Source organism: Micromys minutus (assembly GCF_963924665.1).
Source record: "Micromys minutus genome assembly, chromosome: 31".
NCBI classification, from domain to species: Eukaryota; Metazoa; Chordata; class Mammalia; order Rodentia; family Muridae; genus Micromys; species Micromys minutus.
In genome coordinates, this window is record NC_137966.1 from 8,664,881 (window position 1) to 8,683,576 (window position 18,696).

Below are 18,696 nucleotides of genomic sequence, written 5' to 3' on the forward strand. Positions count from 1 at the left end.
CTTTTGCCACTCCCGTGTTTCTAGCTTGGTTGGGTTACGACCAATCAGATCTGAGGAAAAGTATATTTTAATGGAATATCTGATTTTCATTGCTTAATTGATTTAATTGCAAGTTTCTATTTCAGACTGGTAGAAATGCAAAGACTTTCAGTCAAATGTGGACAAGCTCTCATTTTTCTGTCTTTGACAATGACAAACTTAGTAAGATAACCTTGGCCTTGATTCCGGGACTTTGGGGGAAGGCTTGACCAGCACCTTTCTGAATTGTTATTCAGAGCCTGTATTTGTTTCTCTTTTACATAAAGGCATAAAGAAATATGCATAAGTATACATATTCTATGTCAGAATCTTGTTTTGTATTTGCTTATTCTGTTGTATTGACTTGATTCTTGTGTGGTTTTTGTTTGTCAAGGAGAACAATATATGTGTGCTTATATAAACATACCCACTGTTTACCAGAACATCAAGGACCATAGGCTGTGTTTTGTTTTGTTGTATTTTCTGCTGGGAAAGGGAAAGACAGCCAGAAAGATCCGTGTCTAGCCTGTGGTCAAGGTCAGTGGGCTCTGTAGCTGTCTGAGCTTTGCAAAGTCCTAACTGGAAGCAAGCGTGTGCCAATGACAAGTCACATTGGATGCCTAGAACAAGGCAATAAGAAAACTCCCTGGTACAACATGAAAGGTACAACACAGGTGGGGACAGAGAAGTCATTCTCTGTCTGTTTCTCTGGATCCCTGTGTTTCTTTGACTCTGTCTCTCTCTCTCTCTGTCTCTCTGCCTTTCTCTGCCTCTCTCTGTCTGATTCTGTCTCTCTGTCTCTGTCTGTCTCCTCTCTGTCTCTCTCTTCCTCTCTCTCTCTCTCTCTCTCTCTCTCTCTCTCTCTCTCTCTCACACACACACACACACACACATCTGTCTGTACTGGTCATCATCCCAACTTTAGACAGTCACATTGGCAGCCTTCTTTGACCTTCTACATTGACTTTCTACAGTAATTCAATAGGTCAATAGGCATATATCTTTGTGCAAACTTCGAATCACCTGGACTCATTACAGTGCTATCTTAGGACTAGACCTAAAAATATATTTTTTTCTTTTCTTGTTTGTTTATTTTGTCATTTTGTTTCCTACATGAGGAAATTGCAATGTTCCCTTGTATTGCCTTGAGCTCTTAGGCTAAAATAGTACTCCCTTTTCAGCCCCCTGATTACCTTAGGCAGATATCACCGCCCCTTCCTCTGTCTCTATTTAGACATGCTTGTTACCGTTGTTGTTTCATACCTTTACCAGTTCTGAGAAAGTTAAAATCTCTACATACATCAAGAGAATTGCATGTACAAATGTATGTGTGGGTACCTGTGTTTTTGGCATGCATTTGTGTATGCTCACAAAGATCTCTTTGTGTGTGTTTATATGTATGTAAAAACTACTAAAAATGTAATTTTTTGCCAGTTGATAGAGCCAACTGAGACTTTATTTTATTCAAAATATTATTTCACTGGCTTTGGGTGGAAGGCAGGGACCATTGGGATAGCCCAGGTAGGAAATCCCTCCCAAGCTTGGCCAGAGGATTAGAGCTGAACCTTGGGTGGGCCTCTAGTTACCTGCACTTTGACAACGACTTTGGAGGCCATTCACTTGGACACGACATCCGAAAACCTAGACACCAGCTTCCCATCGTGGGTTTTGATCTTCACAACCACAGCCTCGGTGCAGCTAAAAGTGCTGGATCCCCGAAAGAACCGAAGCTGGTCTGGAAAGGGCTCATTCCATAGTTGAAGCCAGGGCAAGTTAGTCCCCACAGGATGAGCTCAGTCCTCCCGAGTTGTCACTGGTGGTCTTCGTATGGATACTCCTGTTCTGCATCCCAGACTCCAGCCTGCTCTCCTCGCCCTCCATCAGCTTGTGTTAGGTGGCGATCTCGATGCCCAGTGCCAGTTTGACATTCATCAGCTCCTGGTACTGCGCAGCTACCTGGCCCTGTCCTACTTGGCCCGCTGCAGGGCAGCCTCCAGTTCAGCCAGCTTGGCATTTGGTCTTCTTGATGGCCATCTCTCTATGCTGTTCGGCACCAGCAATGTCCGCCGCTAGGGTTGCCCTCTGGCCTTTGAGAGCTTCGATTTCAGGTTCATCTCGGAGATCTCCGTCTTTGTGCAGCGCAGAGCATCTCTGTGCGTCTCAGCCGGGGTCTGCAATTCTTCATACTTAATCTGGTACATGGTTTCAGCCTCAGCCCGGTTGCGGTTGGCGATGTCCTCATACTGGGCACGAACTTCAGCGTTGATGCCATCCATGTCCGGGGAACGGCTGTTGGTCCATGAACAGCACCATGGACGTTCAACTTTGTTCTCCAGCATCTTGTCCGGCTGCTCCAGGAAGCGCGCCTTGTCAGTGAAGGAGGCGAACTTGTTCAGGGATTTAATCTGCTCATCCTGAGTGTGCACGACCTGGGTGTTGGGGTCCACCTCCAGCTTCAAGGTGCCCAACAGGCTCTGGTTCACTATGACTGCTGTGATGCCCCCAATATCAGACCTGCCAAAGCCGCCCAGACCCAAGCCAGTACACAGGCTTCCCCGGAAGCTGCTGTCGCCGCTGCTGCCCGCCTAGGTAAAAGCTGGAAGAGCTGATGCGGGCATCGGGTCCACTCATGACCGAGCGACTGCTGAAGGCCGGGGACCAGAGGTGGACATTTTATAGGATTTCTGAGTCACCCTGATGGACATGGTAAAGTCTGGAGTGAAGGCAATGAGATGAAAACGGAGGTACGAAAGCGAGCTTTGCTCCTGCTTCTAGACCAAAAACCACAGTGTTAATTATCGTCTACCTGTATGTGTTGGCTGCCGTATATATTTTGTTGGTGGTCTCTTTATTTGAAACACAATCTTCAAGAAGAAAATCCTAGCCTATTTCTTTCCTTGTCCTCCTCCTCATCGCTAATTTCTGTGAAGACTTCCCCCTCTGCAGCTGTTAGGATACAGAAAGCCCGGGAGCAGAGCTCTGGAACCCTGCTGTTCCATACAGTCCCAACTCTGCTCATGGTAATGGTAGATCCTCCCAAAAAAAAAAAAAAAAAACAAAAACGTGATTTTTCTGCAGATACTTATTTTCCTCATCTGTACATGGGAGTCTTAGTGGGTCCTAACTCTCAGGATTGTGTGAGTGTGCAAAGATACAGTATATGTCACAGTTTTTAAGTAGATGTCTGGCATACAGGAATTGCTCAGCCAATGCAGTGAATACTGCTCGCCTCAGAAACCATGGCATAAGCTAGCCCGAGTACCTTGCAGACTTGAGCTTGTCTATTTCAGGTACACTCAACACAGCGAGTCAGTTCATCAGAGAACATTATGCAGTATCTAGTGGTACTTTTTTGGTTGTCACGACTTGGGGTAGCTACTGGCATCTAGTGGATATAGTGTGAGGCTTCTCGAGTGTACCAGACAGTGCACAGGATGGGCACCCACCGGAAGGCAATAGTGCTGGCGTTCAAAACCCTGGACTTAACCCGAGATTAATGTACATCATGCTCACTTCCTAGAACAATCTGAAGCCTGGAGAAGCCATGGTGTTTCACCCTGCAGATACAGTGGTGACAGCCACTCTGCCAAGCATGAGGCAAGAGAACTCGATTTCTTTTCACATTAGCTACATACAAGATCCTCCAAAATCTCGAGACAGAGCACTTGGGTGGTCTGTGAAAGCAGAACAGTAAGGATTGGAACGGATGTTGTGCAAAGTGTAGTAGTAACCAGGGCTAGAAGACACAGCCTCCTCCAACTCTAACCACTTTGCACTGTTGAGTCTTGGGGGTTAAGCTAGCATTGGCCGGACAATGAGTCTTTTCCAAACCTTAAGGCCAAAACTAAAACACCATCTTTCAGGAACCACCTAAGTCTATTTAAATGCTGCAACCATTGGTTTGTTCAGGCCTTAGAAGTACTCTACACTTATAATTTCATAGGTACTTGTTTCAGAGGAAGCCAAGAGATAAGTGTGAGATTAAAGAAAATATTATACCTCAAGCAAATATAATCAATAATAGAAATAAATATCAAGGTAGTCAGGGGGAGGTTAGTGTTCATAATACTAAATAAAGGTGCGATGTCAGTCATTCACGAATGGGAAGCACTTTGTCTCCCACAAATCTGAGAACAGCGAGGAAGAGTGCTGATCTGTATAACCGGGGACTGGGACAGAGCAGGTGCTCACACCATAGCATAGCTCACATTAATCAGCAGAACATAAGCAGTTTGAGTGGCAGTGACGTCAGTACCCCGACACACACACACACACACACACACACACACACACACACACACACACACACAGTTCTCTCCTATTTTAGACCTCCCACTTGATATCTCAGTAGAAAATATTAGCAGTAATTGGTTGGTTCCACTTCTCAGCCTCAGCTTTTACATTAACTATGGTCCATCTCTACATCACAGTGACTCTTTCCTCCCTTACCCCCCACCCCTTGCCATGCGTGTGGAGAATTAGCTGGATGTGTTCAGAGAAGCCAAGTGACTCCAAATGCATCCCCTTCATTACGACCCACGGTCAAACCCAGATGTCACAAAACAATTTGTGATCTGTAGCGGTCACTGTGGTCTGAGCAAAGAGGCCACAACCATTAGTAGAGATCAGCTCCCAAACCGTGTCTTTGCGAATGTTTATTACAAGACTCCATTTCTGTCTTTCTGAACACCACTAAACTAATGGTAACATGGTTTTGCAGTTCTCATCACTGTCATTTTAATTGTGACATTCGATGGATTAAAGTCCTTTTGCTTTTGGCCTACCACATGTATCCTTTTTACCCCTGTTATACTGAGTTGGCTAGATGTGGCACAGTGGGTGTGGTGGGTGGAGATGGAGAAAAATGGATTTTTTTTTTATGTAGCATGATACATTGAGAAGAAAGAAGCATTGTCTTCCAAAAGTACAAAATTAGACATAACAAATGTGTTTGCAGAAACCAGTTATGTTTGGTGGGTAGGTGTTTTGTGCTTCAAATTAATATTTGTCCTTTAAAATAGCAGATGTTTAGCTGTATATGTGGGCAGTGGATACGAGTGGGCACGGCATAGATGTTCCAAGGGAAGGGCTGAGAGACAAGTGTGTTTCTCACAGCCAAGGCAATCCCCACCTCCTCCTCCTCCCCCTTCTGCTCTGTGTTGGTGTTTTCTTGGCATTCCAGATACGTTCCGTGGAACCTCACTTTTGAAAAGCATGAAGCGACATTTCCCACTGCACTAAAGGTGACTTGCTTAGAGTGAGGTCTTTTGACCAGAGGCACCCTTGTCCAGGGGCTGGTTAGAAAGTCAGAAGTCCAGGTTTCATGTAGCCCATACCCGTGGGGGAAGAACCTCTGCTCTAATAAGACCCTGGTGATTCCTAGTCCCATTAAGGCTGAGGCAGGATGGCCTAAGACATTCCAGATCTGAATTCTCCAATGCTGGTTACTTATTTCTGTATTACACGTTTTGTGTTGCATATATAACTTGAGGGCATGTATCACCCTCTCATAAGTCATGAGAGGGTGGGTTTTGTATATTCGCCTGGTCCTGTTTAGCATGTAGGTACAAGTCCTGACCACAGAAGTACTCAATCGACGCTCAATACATTTGTTCTCATACTCAGATTATAACCTCAAAGATGGGGACTAAACCGGACATGGAAGAGTTTGTGAACTTGTACTTTTCAACAGAATGCCCGTGAGTCAATTGTTTACAGCCCCGTCCACCTCAGTTTCTTGACGTTTAAGTTGCAAGACCTAATTACTCTCACGTGGGTTTGTTCAGAGAGTCAAATGAGATCCAACATTGAAAACTGTCAGCACGGTGCTAATTGGTTTAGGGTGAGAGTTCTTGATAAATATTGGCTACTACTATTATATTAAATACCATTTGAGATAGTTGATTCTAGGCATAGTGTACCTTAAAAGGAGTAAAGTCCAGCCCCACCTTCCCCCACTCCATGTTTTATTAGGCCCATGTTCCTCAATCGGGGTAGATTTCATTTCCTGAGGCATGGATTGTATAGACAAGCTACTTTGTCATTCATCAGAATGAGGTACAGTGGGGAAGGGACTGCTCTTGACATCTAATGGACAGAGAACCATTATGTTGTTAAATGTCCCAGGATGTATGAGACACCCTCGCACACAGCAACAAAGTATGATCTTGCCCAGAATGTCAATACCACTAAAAGCTGACAGATTCTCTATTACTCATGGAGGACTTAAGGTAAGCAAAGTGATCGTGTTTTCTTCAGGATTTAGACACCAGGGTACAGTCATTCCGTCAAATACTAATGTGGAGCCCCCCTTTGTCAGAATCCACAACTGTGCGGCAAATTGTTTCTTGTGCAGCTAGTCACACAGTGGAGAACCTGATGCAGCCCGATTAACCTATTAAAGGTTATAAAACAATAACAATTACATTGCACATTTCATTCTTTAATATCAAAGAGAGCTAGGCTCTTTGAAATGTAAAACATCAGAAGCGAAAGAATAGAGCCTTCAATTCCCCCAGGGGCCCAAGGTCACTGTACCAATAACACACTACTTCCCCTGTTCATTTTACTCCATCTGAGGATGTGGAGGAGGCCACAAAAGATGGGACAGAGAAAAATCTGGACAAGGGTGAACTGTTAACGCCCAGGAACTGAGGTTAAACCTTGTAACCTCAGCCGACAGTTCAATACAGATGCTAGAAATGCAAAATAAACGTCCTTGCAGCTGATGGATGGATACAACACAAAACCCCTAGCTTTCTTTCTTTCTTTTCTTTTCTTTCTTTTTTTCCCCTTTCTCTTAACAAATCAGAAATGCTGCAGAAACTTCCAAGAACACATTCATTTCCCAGGTACTATTGCAAAACCAAGGGCGAGGAGGAGTGTTAGGTTCTGTTCCTACTGTGAACAGAGAAGGCACACACCAATTTACACCTCATTGTTAAGAGAAACTTTATTCCGCAATCGAGACCGCATTTACATCTTTGGTAATTAAGCTAAAAGATTTTTGTTGTTGTTGTTGTTAAATGACATTTCCCCCCCCCCAACCCTAAATCCCCAAAGTAAATATTTTATGTTGGGCGGGATCAAATGCTAAAATGTATGCATTAGAACAGTTACCAATCTCTGAGAACCAGCACTGCGTTGTAGCTTCATCCTTTGGCTAGGCTGGAATCAGAGCTGTGCCTGGAGGTGTCTGGGTTTTACAAAAGGCCACAATCACTAATCTGAAGTGCTGGGGGGCTGGGGGCAGAGATATACTGTTAGACAGGGCTGGCTCCTGCCACTCTCTGAGACAGTGAGCCACTATAGTGAGTTAGCAAGTATTCCCAATAATTCCGAGGGCTCCATTCGTCAGCCTACGTGCCAGGCTGCAGCGCCGTACAACCTTGTATATCTCCCACATCTTTGCTCCTTGGCAATGTTCATTTTTAGGTAAATTGGGCACAGAGAGTTGTATATTAAGAGCTCTAAGAAACAAGACTCTTTTATTCCACACACAGAAGAATCCAGTTGACCTAAAAGGCATTTTTCCCTCCTAGCAATTGGCATTGCTGCTGTAAACAATACAAATATTGTCCTAGATAATAGATAGTTGCTGAGTATCAGGGGAAAAACAGAAGTGTGGGTCATAAAGTAGACACACAGCTTCTAAAGGGATCTGCAGCAAGATTAAGGCTGTGGGGTAAAGTTAAGTCATCCAGGGTCTGATCTGCCCTGGCCTAGGAGAAAATTCTTTAGTGCACACCTAAGCTAATGTTGAAGACTGCCCAGGCTGAACTTTGCGTATGCTAAATGTATCTCTCCCATGAAGAGCAGACTCAGTAAAGTGTTCAAGTAGAAGCCCTTATTTGGTGCTTCTCCAGGTAAATGGTCAGACAAATCCATCAGGAGCTCACTTTTAAATAAAATGAAGAACCTTGTGATTTTCACATATATTGAGCATAAATGTCAGAGCACTGTGCCCTTGGCATAGGGCTATAAGTACTGGCCTGGTATATAGTCTTGGCCCTGATAAAAGACTGAGGAAAAAATGCCTTGGACATACTTCTTTTGTAGTATCAGGGGTGTTACAAACATAGCACCAACTTTCTGTTCCAAAAAAGATCCAGCCTACTCTTTGGAAGCACCTTTAGTCTTACATCCCTTATGTTAACCCATAGCCTTTCCCACAAGGCTGCTCAGAGCCCAGGTTCCTGCTTTGCTTTGTTTTTAATGGGGTTCTTCTTACCACCTGCTCCACCTACTAACTACTACACCCTACAGAATCATCTTGATCTTCTGCCTTCTCACCCTCAAGGTTACTTCTGTGTCTCTGTAAGTCACACTAGCTGGCTATCCTTCCAGAATCTATTCATTCTCAACCCTGTCATTTAAGGAAGACATCTAAATATGTATCTCTGGGCATCTCAATCTAAGTTTACATTATGATCTATCAAATGCCTGGCAAATCTTCCATTCATAGTCGACAAGGATCTAGGTGCGACTGTCCAACACAAATCATCTGAGAGTCTGCAATAGTAATAAAAGCCCTCAGACATGGACTGAAATTAGTTTACTGTATAATGGTTTAGAAATACCAAATGTATGGGAGGGAATATATGGAGGTGTTGCGTGGGGGTGAGGCATGATTCAGTTATTAACTGGCTGATTGGGGTAGCCTCACTGTGATAATGACATTGTGGGGGAGTCTGCAAGACTGAACCCTATTTGGGGAATTCCCCCCAGAGACTTGTGAAGCTGAGTAGAAGAGGGTAAGAGAGAGATGAGGAAGCAACAGACCGAGTAACAACAAGGGCTGATCAGAGCAGGTCTTCAGAAGCATTCAGAAGACTCAGGACAGAAGGAGCTGCTGCCTGTCATCAGCAGAGTAGTGAGAATATCTGATTCTCATTAGAAAAAGATACACTGTGCTGAATTGCAACTAATCACTAGGGGGCTCATATCAGTTCTCACCCCTGGATAACAAGCTGCATCCTAACCCGGTGACTTGAAATAGCACGGAGGCATGCTTCTGCCTCTCAGATGTTGGCGTTTTCCCTGGGCATACCTTTTGCTAGTTTTGCTTTTACTTACAGTCCTGTCCTGCGGATGGGTCACATGAGGGATGAATTTCATAAAGAGGCTGATACTGTTTTTCCATCTTCTAGGGGACACGAACAAGTTTTTCTTTGATGGCAGCTGCCCCATTTCAACAGAGTGAGCCCCAGTGTACAAGAGTTTATGGTGCCTTTTCATGTATTATTCCCCATTTTCTGAAAGTTTTTTTTTTTTTTCCCAGACCAGTCACATAGCTAGAAGAGAGAACCGTGCAGGCACACAGATATGAAAGGGTTGGACATGTTTGAGTCATAGCAAATCAGCCACGGGAGCCAAAAGTTGACAATGGAAGACAGCTGGAAGGCTTTAGAATAATCCAGAAAAGAAAGGAGGGTGGGCTGCACCTCAGTGGAGACAATGAGAGTGTTAAGAAGTATGCAAATTTCGATTTTTTTTTTCTGCAGCCTGACCTTATTTTTATTCTCCCAAGTCTTGAGGGAGGACAGGGCTATTACACTTCCAGAGAGGGGTGGTGTTCTTACCATGCATGAGATGATATCATGGCCAAGTAAATGAGGTCAGGGCTAGGTTTCTTTCAGTGCCCGTAATTAGTCAGTGAGTTTTCTGACAATTGTAAACTTAGTCATTCACTTAGTGCTGTGGCTGTGCGTGGCTCACAGTCAGTACCATCATTGGCTAATATTTACCGTGCATCTTTGAAGCTCCTGCTCGGAACAGCACTCCCAGCAGGGGCAGGCAAGCTGCACTAACTCTTTCAGCCAGCCCAGGACCACCGATCGGTTTATTATATCACTGTAGCATTTGATGGTTGCTGTCTTCAGAACACTTGGCATCTCGAATGTAGTTTCTGAGGGTTGGTTTTTTGGTTTTGGTTTGGTTTGGTTTTTGTTTTGGGGGGTCTTTCTGTGTATTTTTGCGCAAGTAGACTCTTAACTGTACAAAGAAAGGCTTAGGAGCTCTGCCTTCGTAAGCTGATGCATTTTATTAACCGCATCACAACTTGGCAGATAGTAGTCCCAATTATTGGATAGAGAGGTTGAGATAGGTTTAAAAGAAGGGGGGGCAGTGTCATAGATCTAGGTGGTGGCTGATCGGGGATTGAAATATGATAACTTTTTATTGCACTATACTGCCTCTCAGTGGTACGTGAGATTCCCAATTCCTTTATGCAGTAATGCATGCCTATAAAACCAGCCCCAGAGGCATGAACCAATACCTCTGTTCTTCAAGGGGGAGGCGGGTATTATCCACAACAGTAGCCTTTGACATCTGTCTAGGTTAATGACTAGAAAAGTAGTCTGTTTGTTTATTACTGTGTAAGCCCCATTTTTACCGGGGATCTGCCATCCATTAAAATCACTACTCTCTGTGTGTGTGTGTGTGTGCACATGTGTTAAATTCTCATCAGAAAGATGTTGCTTTCATAATACATCTAAAGAGAGATTTAGGAACCGGCTTGTGAAAGAAATTACTTAATTGAGATCTTTACACTCATTTTCTTCTGGAAAGAGTAATTCAGCAATTATTGGGTTTTTTTTTTTTTTGGGTGGGGGGGACAATTCTCCTTAAGAGAACTCTCATATATTCACACACTTGTGTGTGTGTGTGTGTGTGTGTGTGTGTGTGTGTGTGATGCAAGAGTTAAATTGAGGGATAAAGAAAATGAAGGGAGGGCCAGTCCCGTCTAAATGCAGAATTGGTTTGCAAATCTCCAAAGTAGCACCACAAAATGCCATGTACCCAGAGATGCACTGGAGAATGCACCCCCCAGAATGTCTGTCTGTTGTAATTCCATTGCATTACAGATTTTTGTGCATATCTCGCCCGTGCAGCTCCCAGAGCTTTTCAGATATTCAACATCAGAAATTGCACTGTTTTATCCTGGATTTTACAAATAGCAACCAGATTATTGTAAAACAGAACTATCTGATAAGTCAGGTTGTGAATTGCTTTTGTGATTGTCATGGGTGAGAGTATTGAAGGAGCTGGCAGACAGTACGGCATACTGGTTACCAGGAAAAAGAAAACCCACAGCAGTGAATGCGCTTTTCTGATGAATATGTTCAAGGCTGTGATCACTGTGCAACTTCTGGTTGGATGCTTTCAAATGTTCCATATTGAAAAACATCAGGAACAAGGACCAAACAGTCCACCAAAGCCTGTGTTCAACTCAATGGAGAGGAACATAAATTCTTACTTAGATTTTCACTGAGGCCAGCTCTATTCGGGCCACCATGGGAAGCAGAGATTTGAGCTTCTCTCCTGATTGGCTGTTTTTCCATTTTTCCTTTATGATTAGGAGGCTACTACTTTGGTTTTCACTTAGTGGTTTGCTCAAGTTACCATGTGAGACAGAAATGAAAAACAGGCAAGATAAACTTCTGATCCACAGACAAAAGCCAAGATACCAGAACATGGTAATTAATGTGCACAATTTTATAAGCAAAATAATTGCTTTTAATTGGCTAAATAAGATATGACATAATTACAATATTCAATAAGCTAATTTAAGAAAACTATTTATAACTCAAACCTTTAATTATGTTATGTGCTCATCCCCATTTTGCAAATGGATAGGAAAATGGACATGAATTATCTTATCTTTATAAATAAAGATACATTAAGGGCAGTTTTAGAAACTTCAAAGGTTATATTCTATTTTCGTTCTGTTTTGACGAATGTTTGTTATTTTCATTTTGAAAAGCAGTCATTTATAGACAGTTCCACTAGTGTGAGTCTCCAGTGAGGGCAGACACAAGCGCTATGTGGGTGAAAAAATCTCCCTAAGAAAGCTCCTTTTGTCAGAGGAGAAAGGCTTGTTAGGATGAGACTTGTTCTTCCTCATCCTTTTCCTGTCACGGTCACCCTAAGGAAAAACAAATCTCCCTTAGGAGATGAATGTATAATTGGCCAGAGATGACCCACAGAAGAGACCCGCTGGAATCTAGAAAACCTTTCTCTAAAGACTAGTTTCTGATGGGTCAGTGTGAGCTGACTTCCAACTAATGTATAAATGATGAGGAGGAGCCGTTCTCTTCCAGAGGCCAACTTACTAATGCTTCCTCCATGAGAGTCTTAATTCGATGGGATGAGGTAATTATGACATGGCCTTAAACAGTGGTTGACTCAAAGCGTGTGCTCAAAGATACACACTGGAGCCAATGAGATTGCTCCGTCAGGGAAACCTGATGACTTTAGTTTGACACTTGAATTTCACAAGGTGAAAGAAGAGAACCTACTCCTGCAAGTTGTAAGTTGTCTTCTGACCTACACACACACAGAGAGAGAGAGAGAGAGAGAGAGAGAGAGAGAGAGGGAGAGAGAGAGAGACAGAAAGACAAACAGATACAGACAGACAAAGACAGAGAGATAGAGTCAGAGACAGAGAACATTATAAATACATGTGTGTACACATATGTTGAGATAAACATTCGTAATTGGTCTAGGTCGCCCTTTGTGTAAGACACCTAAAAGGAAAGCTATGCAGTCTTGGTCCTGTTCCCAATGTATTCTTGCAAAATCTTAAAGGCCAGGCTCTGTATGATAAGTTTCTTCCCATAATTTCTGAAGGATGGAATTGTACACCTATCAAGATGTTGAGTGTAAAAACCAAATCAACGTGTTTTTTATAAGCACAGCCTAAGTACATAGTAATACTCAAAGGTATAGCAATATATTACACAGAAAATAAACACAATGCTCTCAGCCTTCGGGACACTTGAAATCAATGTGTGGGAAATGAGATATGAATCCAGTAAAAAGTGACCTAGAATTATTAGGAGAAAAATAGCTCACCAACACTATGGCATCTTCAGTGGCAAGGTAAGATTAATTGTAAAATCATATGTAATAAAATGTTCCAGGCAAAGAGTATTTTGAAATTTGAGAGAAGAGCATTTACCATGAGCTAACACAATCTAAAAAGGATTCTTTGAAGCTAAGAGAATTTTCTATTGAGCAAACAGTAGCATGTATCTCACAAAACAAATCCTGTGTGTAACGACAGTGTGTAGAAAGGCAAAACTGGGGAAGAAGAGAATTTACTACTCACTGGTTCATTCATCAAACCCATAGGTACTTAGAACTCACTGTGTACCTCATATGAACACAGAAGCTAATAACCACAGAAGAACATGCCTCACTTCTGGAAGCAAATGCAGATGTTTATTCCAATGGTTCTGATATGAGGGGGGCATAGAGTAGTTCTTTTCTCATTAATACAAAAATACATTAGAAACTAGACTTATGTGTGTATCACTCTGTCTCTCTGAGCGTGTACTGGTGAACACGCCCACCCATGCATCTTATAGCAATTGTTTAACTTGTTCAGAGACGTGTACATGAGAAAACATGTTGATCACCTGCACTTATTATTTTTTTACATCTGTCTGGGTTGTTTTAAAATTATGCAGACTTATCCAGAAAGAAGATAAATGAGAAGGTAATTGTTGCTTTTCTTTAACAAGAAGAAATAAAGGTTACCAAATGCTGTGAGTGTTTGATTTGGATGCTCTTGACTTTCTGTGTAACCTTAAAAGGATGATTTTCCTGCTGTTAACCTTCCCCTTACCTTGCCTGGAATCGGTGACCTCCAAGGTACATTTTCAGCAGAGTATAGGTGTGAGGAGCCAGGTCCACAGGTACTATTTCCCTACAGGTCTCTGACGAGGATCCCACACATTTCTGTTGGCTCATTCACATGTAATGTTTGTCTTTTATATTATTTCGTGTAATTATGATGGTGTTCATGAATGACGGCTCATGATGAAGCCATTTCCTTACAAAATAGTGTCCCTGAATTTCAATGTGGTTGGAAACTTTAATCCCCATGAGTACAGATAATCAAGCCGGCAACAAGCATTTACCGAGTAAGCAAGCTACTTTGTTTAAAGATTTATGGAAGGCACTAAAAATGCAGAGGCATTTCAAACATGAGTACCGCTCTCCTCTCATTTAGAATATAATTAGAAACATTGTCCACACCCTGAAAACTCAAATCATGGGACGCTAATGTGGTATTAGGGTGAGGTCTGTGTGAGTGGTATATAGCTCTGTAAGAACCTGGAAGGCAGAAAGGCAAGGGCTTGGCTTTTCCATGTGCCCACGTGCTGTTTACGTGACATCTGGTGAGTTCATTGGCTAGCTCTCAGTTCTATATCTGTAAAATGGTATTAATAGCAGCCATTCCTTGGGGCGTGGTGAAGGTTAGAAATTGGAGGTAATGAGTCCCTTTGACTTAGAGGGCGCTTGTATGATTGCTAACTGCTCTTTATTGTATTACGTTCTAGATCTGAACTAAGATGTGTGCTTTTCTTCATGTATTAGATAATGAATGTTATCTAATAACGTTATAGGTCCTCACCGCATTTTATAAACGAGGAAAGTAAGGTTTAGAGGAGACAGTATTTAACCAATGTTCCACAATTAGGAAGCAAATTCCAGGGTCAGGATTTGGACCTCGGGCAAAGTCCAAAGCCAAGCTCCTAATTATGATATACTCCACCCTTCCCGGGGCCCTTGGACAGCTAACTGTGATTTAAGCAGTTTCACTGCTGTAAGCCAGGAAGGTCAAGGGCATTTTTTTTTTTTTGGAGGACTTGTAGCTGTTCTGGTCTTAGATCAAGAAATTGCAGTTGAATATGCTGCCGTGAAGAAGATAGGGGTGGGGGGTGGCTCTCTTAAGAGAACTGGGCCTCTGTGTGCAGCTGTGAGGGCTTGCAGATGTGCGGGGCTAGGGGGACAAGATCGTCTGTGGAAGCGATAGAGGAACATTTACAGGAATAGTCAGTGTCAAACCACAGAGGTGACTCAATGTGTAGCAAAGAAAATCTGCACTTTATTCTCCAGGGAATTGTGAACCTTTGATGATTTTTTTTTAAGCCGATACGTAAGATAATGAAATAAAACAGACTTTCAATTGGCCGATCAATAACTATTGGGAACAGATGTCATTCAAAGTGGCATTTTTAAGAAGGTTATTCTGGCTTGTGCGGGATGAATTGGGGGAAGAAAAAAAACCTCTTCAAATGGTTGTTTTCAATAAGCTGTGTCACGACAGGGGGAGAGGTGTCTCAACTAACAGGGCGATAATGGGAAAGGGCTGGCGTGCCACAGATTAGCTGTTTTATATGTTAGAGCCGATTCAAGGTCACACCTAGAATAATGTCACTCTCCTTCACTGGGATCTGAAGTGCCTTCTTGAGGAGAGAAGGGGATGGTGCTGCGATCTGATAGAGAAGTTGGCAGGGCCCTGGCAATGTCCTCAGGATGGACACTGCGTGTCTGTACCGTGTCTGCACCGCAGTGCAGACAGAGGACTGCACAAAGAGGAGAAATTAGGGTGAGTCTGGGGTCTGGAAGTGAAGCCTCCAGATCTTTGGGGAAGAAAAAAATGTGGGAGTGAGGTTTGGTGGGTGCAGGGATTTGAATGATGGCAGACAAAGGAAAGAAATGGAGCAGGACTGTCTCGGAGATCTTTACATTATACACAGATGGGGACATTTGGAGAGAAAGCTTGCTTCGAGGGCAGATTCACTGGTTTGGCTGTAGAAGTTGCTGGGTTTTAAGTGCATGATGCAAGTGGAAAGACCCAGAGGGCAGTGTCAAGAACTAGATCGTGTGAGGAAGGTCGGAGTGGAAAAAAGTCTCCCAGTCAGCCATTTTGAGGCGATGAAATATTACATTTTTCTGTTTTAAAAATGTGAGAGGAGTTGAGAGGATTTCCTAACAGAGCAGAGGTTGCCATGTCAAAGCATGTGCTGTGTGCCCAGAGCAAGCTCCACACATGCACTCTTCATTCCAAGAAGCAGACCACGAGATGGGGAGATTCATGTTCATTTTAGGACAAGAAGTTATCCACAAAGACGAAAATTATTTGGTCAAGGTCACATAGCAAGCAGGTAGCTGGGGCTGGGAAACTGGGAACATAAACCCCAGTATATAAACTAGTATATAAACCCCAGTATGTAAATCAGTATATGAACCAATACATAAACCAGTATATGAACCAGTATATATATAAACCAGGATATGAACCAGTATATAAACCAAGATATGAACCAGTATATAAACCAGTTTATAAACCAGTATATAAACCAGTGTATAAACCAGTGTATAAATTAGTTTATAAACTAATTTATAAACCAGTACGTAAACTATAGTCTAAGCAGGTAAGTCATGCCTATAGTCTATATGTAAGATACCCTATAGAGAAGTAAGTCATAGAAAGTCACACTCCAGTTAGACACACTAATCTTTAGTAACCCACCCTCATTCAAGACATCTTGGGAAAAAATTGTATTTAATATTTGCCTACCTCTTCTCTGCATATGGGATCAAAATGAGGAACACTACTGTGGGCCGTTTATAGCTTTAAACAAATCTTTTTGCCTTGCCTCAAGTTGATTTCCTTTTATCTTCCATTGACCGTCATTTGCTTGCCCTGTTCAATAAACCCCAGTCTTCCCCAGCCCCACGCCTGTGATGCCAAAATGGATGCAACCTCTTTGCTAAGTCTTTATTTCTATTGTCAGAAAGTTCTCCAGTCCCCTTATTCCCTTGTATAAAGTTCATTTTAACTCCAGACCCTGCATCAATAATGTCCCTCTGAGGCTGCTGCTTTCAGTATGCACCAGAAAAATTCTGTGGAGAGTTTAGAGTACCACCCTTTCGGGAAGCATCCTTATGGCATCTCTTCCAATCAAGCCCTCTGTCCTCTGGCCGGCAGCCTTCTGTTCAGCCACTGTGTGTTTGGTGTGTTCTCCATTTTTTTCCTGCCTTAATGATGAATAGCATTACATCTGAGGGTATCCAAGATGGGGGTACTTCTTTATTTGGGTCCAAGCAAAACACATATCCTCCTATTGGCAAAGTATAAAAAGAATTAGACTCCAGCTTTAACAAGATTAAGCAAGCCCACTTTGAATACAACACTGACTGGGGTAGGCAAGAGTGCTTTATTCTTTGGGGTCCAATTCTCCTTCTATACCTGGCTCACCAAGGAATTCCAAACTACAGGAATGCTGAAGGTCCACAGACAGACTCGTAGACCATAGCATGGTCTATTCAAAGATGGGCTGTAGGGCTATCTTCTTGTTGTTGTTTACTTGTTGGTTTTTTTTCTTTTAAATCGGTAAGTGTTCTAAGTCAGGTGTATGGAATGTACCTTCTGGTATTAGAGAAACATCATTTTGAGGAGATGGTCCATGGAAAGGTTGGGCATCTCCTCTTCTGGCTAGCTCACTACGACATTGGCTCAGGTTACCATGGAAAAACAGGCAGTCATCTCGACAATAACTAACTTCTACCAAATACTTGACCTTGGAATCAGCAATTTACATCCTTATAAAAGAGGTCACTGAGGGAATTTAACTGTGTAATCCTGGCCCCCGTGTGGCTAGAAAACGTTAGAAATGGAACAAAGCTTGTGAGACAGGATTGGAAGCCATTCGAATGGGCAAATCATTTCTTTGCCACTTTGTTTTTTGTTTTTTAATGGAACCTCCTTTAAAATAGTCCAGGAAGGTAGGGAGATGCAGTGTATGTCCGTGGCAAATAGTGCCTCAAAAACTCTGAGGACTCTGGGAAGCCACCAGCCATCACATTTGTGGAGAAACCAGGGAGAATTTAGGTGTGAGCCTTCTTAATAGCTTCTTGCCTAACACCTTTCCTTCAAATGTCATGTCTTCCCTTTTATTGTGCCTTTCTTTCTTTAAAAAAAAGAAAAAGAAACTAAGGGAGAAAAATCACCTTTTAAACTTGAGCCAAGAAACACTATTTTTGCAAGTGCTAATATTTTAGGGTGGGTTCCTTTTTTTTTTTTTTTTAAGACAATTACCAAGACGAAGCATTTGTTTCTTCTTTTGTTTACCCGTGTCAGTTTGTCAGCATTTATGGTAAGTAGTCTTCCATCTGCCAGTTAAACTACATTGCAAATTGCCGTAGAAATTAGCAGCTTTCGTTTTTGCCTACATAAATAAATATGCGAAATAAATTGCACACAAATGCATCCTTTATATATATATATATATATATATATATATATATATATATATATATTTTTTTTTTTTTTTAAAGCAGCACAGGTACACACCTCACAGTTAAATGCCAATCAGACAAAACCAGAGACACGCTGCGATTATCTCAGTTTTCAAACCTGGAAGATACACGGATGTGTTTCTCAATGAGAGAGGCCTAGGATCATGCTCGCTGAGAGAAAAACAGAAGCTGCCAGACACCGCACTGTGGCTTTATTCTCAGAGTCCCCTGCCTGAAACCCTGCTCTATCTTTTCTCCTCCGTGTGTATGCGTTCTCTCTCTCTCTCTCTCTCTCTCTCTCTCTCTCTCTCTCTCTCTCTCTCTCTCTCTCTCTCTCTCTCTCTCTCTCTCTCTCTCTCTCTCCTGTCTCTCCCTCGCTCTCCCTCCCTCTCCCTCCATCTCTCCCTCTCCTCGCCGTCTCCCCTTGCTCATTGTTCTCTCTCCCCCTGCCTTTGATGCACATACATACGTTGTCACATTCCACCGACTCCTCTCCGCTCTGTTCTTACACTCAAGCCTAGCGGTGCTTTCGCCAGGCAGCAAGCAGCAGCGTCTCCTGCGAGTTTTAGTCATGTGTGCAGC

At 42.7% G+C, this 18,696-nt stretch overlaps 1 protein-coding gene across 4 annotated transcripts in view; it reads left to right on the plus strand.

Moving 5' to 3' along the window:
* Positions 1-18,696, plus strand: part of TENM2 (teneurin transmembrane protein 2) — a gene marked incomplete at its 5' end in the record, with an annotated part of 923,762 nt that overhangs the window by 240,325 nt on the left and 664,741 nt on the right. The window lies entirely within an intron of this gene.